The sequence below is a fragment of the Palaemon carinicauda genome, chromosome 3 (assembly GCF_036898095.1).
Source record: "Palaemon carinicauda isolate YSFRI2023 chromosome 3, ASM3689809v2, whole genome shotgun sequence".
In the NCBI taxonomy this organism is placed as follows: domain Eukaryota; kingdom Metazoa; phylum Arthropoda; class Malacostraca; order Decapoda; family Palaemonidae; genus Palaemon; species Palaemon carinicauda.
The window spans coordinates 152,024,914-152,033,497 of NC_090727.1; the positions used below are offsets into that span (position 1 = coordinate 152,024,914).

The 8,584-nt window shown below is 32.3% G+C and overlaps 1 long non-coding RNA gene across 1 annotated transcript; it reads left to right on the forward strand.

Moving 5' to 3' along the window:
- The first annotated feature begins 807 nt into the window (after positions 1-807).
- On the forward strand, positions 808-2,477 carry LOC137638652 (uncharacterized). The gene is made up of 3 exons (XR_011044163.1): positions 808-860; positions 1,180-1,342; positions 2,328-2,477. It is a non-coding gene; the product is annotated as an uncharacterized lncRNA (long non-coding RNA).
- The last annotated feature ends 6,107 nt before the right edge of the window (positions 2,478-8,584 follow it).

Genomic DNA, 8,584 nt, shown 5'->3' on the forward strand with positions numbered 1-8,584 from the left:
AATGATGAATATGAACACCTCTGAATACAATAAAATGGAGACAATTTTATCCTTAAGAGAAAGTGACCTGTATGTAACAAATTTTGAAGAAACCATGAAAATCAGAAAATGAAACGACTAGAATAGTTTATAAATTTTTGTGAAAATCAATGAAAAATCATAGTAGTAGGTGTCCATGTCCAAAGAGACCTATGGAAGGGCAGGTGTGTGTGAGAAAACACTAAAAACCAAGGAAAAACCAGACATATAATGCCTACAGAGCAGGTGTCCACAAAAGACATGTTGAGCTTAAGCTATACTACCAAGAACACTGAAAAAACCAGGCATATAGACCATCCGAACTGGATTCTCTACAGGTGAGCTTGCAACATTTTTCAGTATATTTTTGTATGATATTGTATTTATAATGCCTGTATCATCCTTAATTCTCATCATATAACTGTATACTTGCAAAAGAGTGCACTCAGGATTTTAGTGTATTTTAAATTTTTATGGAGTACTTTTTCTGATCTTGCATTGGATTTAGTAAAGGACTTAGATTAAATTTTGTCTCATGGGAACTATAAAATGTTAGTTTTTGTTGCTTTCTCTGTATAAATCAAATTATTTTTAATCTAACATTGATAAAATTTCAGTTCTCATAATTTTATAAGGTGAAAAGTCTGTTTATCAATTATGATACAGTAGTTCCATGAAATTCCAGGTACCTATGGCATAATAGGATCTAATAGAATTTTTTTTTTCAGGCATACTAGTTTTGGTACTAACAATAATATGTGTAACTCATAATGTCTGTTTCGGCTCGCTTCTTCATATAGGTAGGCTATGCAGAGCCTCATCTGGATGTACAACTTATATAGGTAAGACGCTATATAGACTTAGGCTGTTGTACAAACCTCGACTGGATAGTGAAATAAAATTTGGTGAAGCAATGAATTTCTTTGTGTTTTAGAATTTCAAACGAACAGGTCATATAGATTACATGGTGATGATGAAAACTGTCCAAACCCCAGACACAAATTAACATGTCCTAGGCTTTTGTTCCGCAGTCGACTAGAAACGCCTGCATTTGTAGCTGTAGTATTTATATACAGTAGTTTATTTGACCTTATTTTAGAATATTTAAATCTAATAGATTTTAAAGTAGCATGCAATATAATGAACTAATTTCTCTTTCAGATGATATAGTGTGGTTTCCTAGTAGAATCTTGAAGTTCTGAATACCTCTTAAGATGCAGAGTGAAATATATAAAAGTTCTATAGTCCTGAAGTAGAGAGAGAGAATGAGGGAGAAGTTCTACAAATTATAAAGGGATTGAGTCGTCAGAAGCATTATAATAAGGTATGTTTATTGAACCTGAAATAGGCTTTATTAGGGTAATGTTCAAGTCTGGTAGGAGGTAATGCTTGTCTGAATGGTGTCAGTACAGAGATGAAACTGAAAGTGAAATTAAACGTGAATCTTAGTTTATACAGTGGCCTTAGCAATATTATTTTTTTTTTTTTTATTATTATTATTACTACTAAGCTACAACCCTAGTTGGAAAAGCACGATGCTATAAACCCAATGAGGAAAGGTAATATGGGAACAGATTGAATAGTATGCCTCAAGCAAAAGAACTATAATCCCAAGGCATTGGAAGACCATAGTACAGAGGCTCTGACACTAACAAAGGCTCTCTGAATGTTCTTTTAAACAATCCTATTGTAATTGCAAGAATAGAATTATTTAGTAAAATAGTCTCTAAATATTCTTGGAAGAATGATAAACAAAAAACTCGTACTGCAGTCTGTTATTTCATCAATAATTGTTGTTAACTTTTACTGTGTTATATAGAATGGTTAGATATTTAATAAGAAACATGAGAAAGTGAGTTAGTGAGGACAGTACTGTAAGTAGATCTTTATCTGGAAGACTTAAGGACATAAGTTTGGGAGTAACTTGACTAAGTAGAATCTAATGGATTGTTTTGAATTTATATGTTTTGATTGTGGTTATAAACAGGTCCAAATAGAAAAAAATAATAATAATGGTAATGACAGTGACTAGTGTTAACAATGTCTTTAATAATTGTACCTTTTTTGACAGAAATATGAACTAAAAAGAAATCGGTTAATATTTTCTGTTAGTCATACTTCACAATCCAGATTTTTATTGCATTAACAATTACTGAAACTATAACAAAATAGGATTTCAGATTTTTTAAATATTACAAAGCTTGTTAACATAGAAGACTAAAGTGTAAGATACTTAGATCTTGGATGTAACTAATTTCAAATTTGTTCTTTGAAAAACAATAGATCTAAATTATTTTCCCACTTTACAGATCAGTATAATCAAGAAATATCTAAAAACAAGAAACTTTTGTTTTTACCAATAAGAAAATTATCTTGGAAATGAAGATTTGTGTTTTCAAGATATCTTAAGAAATGAAGATTCTACAGCTAAGAAAGTCCATATCCCTCAAGCATCATCTGTCTCCTGTTACTGTTTTTTTTTTTTTCTCTCGAACAAAAGGTTTATTAGACTTAGAATAGGGTTATTTTTCAAACTTGAAATAGGTTTATTTATTGAGCTGAAGATAGTTATTTATGAAGCTTTAAACAGGTTATTTATTAAGCTTAAAATAGGGTTACTGGGCTTAAAATGGTTATTAAGCTTAAAAAATGTTTACAGTTTAATAAAAACGGTTACTAAGCTTGAAAAAGGTTTACCGAGCTTAAAATATTACCAAGATTAAGAAAGGGTTACCAAGCTTAAAATATAGTTACAAAGATTAAAAAAGGAATAGTAAGCTTAAAATAGGCTTCCTAATAAGCTTAAAATACTATGCAATTTCTAGAGTTCAAAATTGCTTATTACCATTTCAAAACTAAATCTTAAGAATTCTTATATAATGAGAAATTCAATATCAGGATTCTCAGTCGAATTTATTAAGCTAAATTTATATAAATTTATTAGAACAGTTATAAGGCAACTGTATCAATTCAGGATAAATATTCACGTAAACTCTTGTGTTGATTTGCTGTGTCGTGTAATTCGTAGCTCGGTTCTTGCTTTCCAAACCAATTTTTACATGTTTGATTCGGCAGTTATCTCTAACTATTTCAGCCAGAGGTTATGGTAGAATAACCAGGTGTAAATGATGTTATCTATAGCTTTAGGTATCCCATTACTTGAAAAGAGCAGAGGATTTATTTACAATTTACTAAAACTTCTTTGCGATCGTCAGGAATTGTTTTGTGACGTAGAACCTATTTGGTGTTAACTACGTTAGCCAAGTAATCTTTTGGCTAAATTATAGGTAATTACTAATAAGTTTATGCTGTCTTAAAGATAAGAGATAAACAATCTTATGTTAGGACTCTTATATCAGTTAATAGCGTATTACAAAACTTAGAATAAGTTTCTTAGTAGTCTTTGACTACTGCAAAATGAAGGACTCGTACATCAATTAATTGCTTATTGCAGATCTTAGAACAAGTTTCTTAGTAGTCGTTGACTACTGCAAAATTTAGATAAAGTACTTAGATTATGCTGGTATTTATATTTAAACAAGTGGGGTATTACTGAAATACTCGCACGGTTACATTCTAGAATAGGAAATATCAGATAATATAGAATTTACCAAAATTTCAAGCATAATGTATTCTCTTAAATGTGTGAAAATAATGTATATTCATAAACTTTGAAAGATAATTATAAGAATCACTGTTATCATGTCACTTCTGCATATTTCAAGACACTTGGCTTTTTAGATGTTTTCAAATGAAAGTGTTACTTTTTAGGAGAATTTACTGTTATTGTTGGGACTGTAATAATCCCCTAGAGACTAATCTTATATGCATACCAGTTTCCAAGCTAGGACCAGGGAGGGCCAGGCAATGACTCGTGAAGACTCAGCAGGTAGATGTATAGGCTATCCCAAACCACCCATCCCTAGTAAGCTAGGGTGTTGAAGTTACGGACTCTGCTAGAAACAATAAACCTTAAGGTGGTCTCATAATTCTGTCCAACTGATTGCCAGGCAGGGAGATTCCCAATAGCAATTTGAAATAGTTAATTTACAAGTTTTGTATAATGTATTGGTAATTTTTAGCTAATATGAAATAATAATCAAACTCAAATTGTGATAGATAGGCTGTATAGGAAGTTTTGTATCATTAATTAAAGTCCAAAACTGTTGTTAATAAGTTTGGTGTTAGAATGTTATTTAAATTTAAATTAGTTAACTCTTTATTTAGAGTTGTAGGGGTAATTTTGGGTAGTTAGCAAAGGATATATCAAGGAAAAGGAATTTATAGATAGATAAGCATTCTCAGAATTTATAGATTGATAAGCATTCTCAGAATTTATAGATTGATAAGCATTCTCAGAATTTATAGATTGATAAGCATTCTCAGAATTTATAGATTGATAAGCATTCTCAGAATTTATAGATTGATAAGCATTCTCAATTACTAGAATAATCCTTCCTTGGAGGATTGTGCAACTCTTATCAAGGTCTTAGGATTTTATTATATAAGGGAAATTAATTTCTTTGGTTATCACGATAGTTACTGTTTAAAAAGCTAATTGTTTTTTGTAAAGTAGCTGTATAAAGTATAAATAACTTTAGTGTATGTGTAATAATTCAAGTTACCAGAATTGTAATATTTCAGTAAGGAAATATTATAAGAGTTTGTGGCTTTATACTGAAAGTTCACACTAGCCTTATTGATTGATAGTTATAAATTAAAATACGAACTACTACAGCATCTTGACATATGGAGATATTTATAGGTTAAGGTATAAACAGAGGCGTAGCTAGAGATTTTGGGGCCCTGGGGTCCGAGTTAGTGATGAGGCCCACTCCCCCTTGGTGGTAATTTAAAATGTGTTCTTTCAAAATTTTGGTAATTTTATATGCGTACTTTCATAATTTTATTTTCTGACCCTGCTTTTGAGATCCCCCCCCCCTCCCCCTCTAGGTGGTCCTCTCGAATATTTTTAATAAGGCATCCCCGTCATCCCTTAGCTACGCCACTAGGTATAACTGGTCTTTTTGTGAATGTTAAAGTGCTTCACACAATTCCCATTGAATTTGATATGCTTTAGTTATGTTAAATAGTTAATTTGAATAATGGGAAACCAATGTAAGACCAAATTTTAAATTGATTTTATATCTTACTGTACAAGGAATTCTGTACTTCAACTTAATACTCTGTCCAGTTCTCATCACTTCCCTCGACCTAATTGTACTTAATAGCTAAGGAAAATTGCATTAGAATTAGGGATCTCTTTAGGTATGTCATACTATATAATCCTGCAATGTAGGTTTTTGGAATTCTAGAAATTTTAAAGACAAGTGGAAATATTTTTTTAGAGGCCAAAATTTGAAATCGCAAGGGACAGTAATCCTTTGTCCTTATTTTAAGCCACAGAAAATGGATCAGAAACTTTTAAAGAGGTAGTTGTTACCCACAAACTTTTAGAGGAAGTTGTTACCCACAGAAATGGAATCTGAAACTTTTAGAGGACGTTGTTAGCCACAGAAATGGAATCAGAAACAATTAGGGGAAATTGTTAGGTACAGAAAGGGATCAGAAACCTTTAGAGGAAGTTGTTAGCCACAGAAATGGAATCAGAAACTTTTAGAGGATGATGATAGCCACAGAAACATGATCAGAAACTTGTAGAGGAAGTTGTTAGCCTCAGAAATGGGATCGGAAGCTTTTAGGGGAAATTATTAGCCACAAAAAGGGGATCAAAAACTTTTAGGGGAAATTGTTAGCCCCAAGAGCGGGATCAGAAACTTTTAAATGAAGTTGTAAGCTACAAGAATGGAATTAGAAACTTCTAGACAAAGGATATTTGGTAATCGATGAGATTATTTTAAAAATATAACTTTTAGGTAATGAAAATACCGTAGTTGTGGTTCAAAGTTGCATAGGTTTAAAGTAGAAATAATCTTTCAATGATGACGTGTAGAAAACCTAACATTTGTACTAGTAGTGTTCTCATTCCTAATCATCGTACCTAATGGCATTTTCATTCCTAGGATTAACTCTCACAAGGCTCACACTCATAGTTGCACTGTTTTTCCATGATACAGGTAGCTTGATCATAACTCTTAGGATAGTAAACTGTGCTTCATTTAATTGTGAATTATTGATCATTTTACCATGTGGGAGCAGTTAATCTGTGCTATGATTTAAGTCTAGTTTTATCTTGCCATAATTTCTGATAGAAGAATCCTCTTGCCTTTTAGTGTTAAGGACAAAGTGAGAACTAGAGCAGTGTCTTAAAAGAATTCTTAATTAGGCACATCAAAAGAAACTATATAAGCTATTATTCCTTATTCCCAGGACCAAGTTGAAGTACAGATTTTCTCTTATATGAAATGTTTATAGAAAATGGAAAAATTGTAGATAAAAAACTTGGAAAGAACTAAAATAAAAAACTCCAGGGAGCCAGCATTGCAATGGCCTATGGAGGCTGAGTGTTCTCAGCGTGGTGTGACCAGTCGGTTATCAATTTCGAAATCAGTTCAGAGGTTTCTTAGCTGACATCCGATTGCTGAGATGGGAAGAGAAGTCCCCCTCTTCTCTTGTGTTCTTCCATATGTATATCAAATTTCTCTGTCTCTATTGAAGACTGTTAAAGTCCCTTTTTCAATGTAAAGACTACGGCAATGTGCAGATGTTTAAGGTATTGGGGTGGTGAGGATTCTCCTGTGATGTGCCTTAGCTACATTTTCTCTTTTAGTTATGATGGATTTGGTACCTAAAACTCTTGTTATTTGTCTATGAAATGTGGTGTAGAATTTCTATTGCAATTTTGAAGTCTAATGGCTCAAAAGGCCTGAGTACAGTTCTTCTATGGATGACAAAGAAAACTCTATTGGGTGTATTAATATATTTATATTATGCTTTCAATTTTTCATATGGTTTCAAACAGGACGTGCTGTTTTGGTTAAGAGAATCTGTTATTTGTTTTTTCAAGCTCATGGAATTAACGTTTTAGTTCTCGATAAAGTTGATTTTAATTCCCATGTTTGAAATACTTTATCCTGACCAATTCCATATATATTTGATGTAAAATGGAAAAAAGTATAATCATAGAGCACTTTTTACTATGAGCAGAACTTGTCATTTTTTTTATTGTGAATTTGATCGTTTATGACATGCTGATTTTTTTTTTTTTAATAATAGTTTGCATGAAACTGTTTTACAAATATAATTTACAGTATATCCTTCCAGATGTCTTTTTAGGTAGTTAAGAAATTCAATACAAGTCTAAAGTTATTCCTTCGTTTGTATATAAAAATATTTATTACATTTAAGCACACATACTATCATTAAAAAATAGTTTACCAGATTGGGATTGAAATGGCTTGAGCCTAATATTTATATCCTGTATGGAAGTAAAGGAGGGATAAATATCACGATGACCACTTTCAAAATTCTTTGAGAGAAACTTTTTATTAATGCCGTCAGAATGGCCACTTTCAGAAGTCTGTGGGAGAAACCTTACGAGTTTATAACATCTGCAGAGTTTAGATAGAGAACATTTTGTAAATACTGTATTAATCATTTGTGTATCTTGATGGAAATTCTTGTTATAGATTAAACTGGTACAAACTATGGTATTTGGAAAGTCTTGAAGTAAATTTGTATCAATGTTTCAAGAGTTAAATTTTGAGATTCGTCATATGAAATCTGTTTTTGGGAGTCGTTGCTCAAGCTTCAAATTACATGACCACAAACTTTTGGATCCTGTTTATTCTATAATCTGTGTGAGGGATCCAATCTTTTAGGGCTAGAGACTTAATTTTCTGCAAAAACAAGATATTAAAATGCTCCTGTTGTTAATGGTGATGTTGGTAGTTCAAACCTGTGCTCTCAAAGGGAAGAATCTAGATGTTGACTGTTTTATATACGTGGATTTTATTGGCCAGTGTCAAGTGTCGGGCATTTTAGAAAAAAAAACTTCCTCAGCCTACCAAAGTCACAGATTTCAGTGACCTGTGTTTGGTCTGAAAAAAATAGCCCTTGTCCTCAGGCTAAAATCACGCAAGGCTCTGTTTATCTTATCCAACAGGTCTTTGGTAATTTCAGTTTTGAATGACGGAATGCTGCCAATTTGAAAAATTACCCCAATTGTAGTTGTGCATTGTCATCATTCTGATTTTGTTTCAATTTGTTATAATAGGGCTTCGGTCCTTCTTGTATTAAAATATTAAACAAAGTGCTTGGTATATTGAAGGTAGGTTGTGAATGATGTATTACATAATTTCTAGGATGTGGGCTAGAATGGCAGCATCAGCAGCATACTCCTAGGTAAACCAATTGGAGTGTAGAGGATTTTGTACGATCCTTAAACCATTTGATGCTGAACAGGTTACCATCTATTTGGTACTCTGTTGTGGCAGAGTCTTCTTTTAGTTTACTTACATTCTAGAGGTGAACAGACTGAAAAGGCCAGGTGGCAAGAATGTCACCCCACCTTGCTCTAATATCTACAGGGATGGATGAAGGTTCAGCGATTTCATCCTCCTTGTAGAATTGAAAGAGCTGAAGTATGTTGACAAATTTAAGAAAA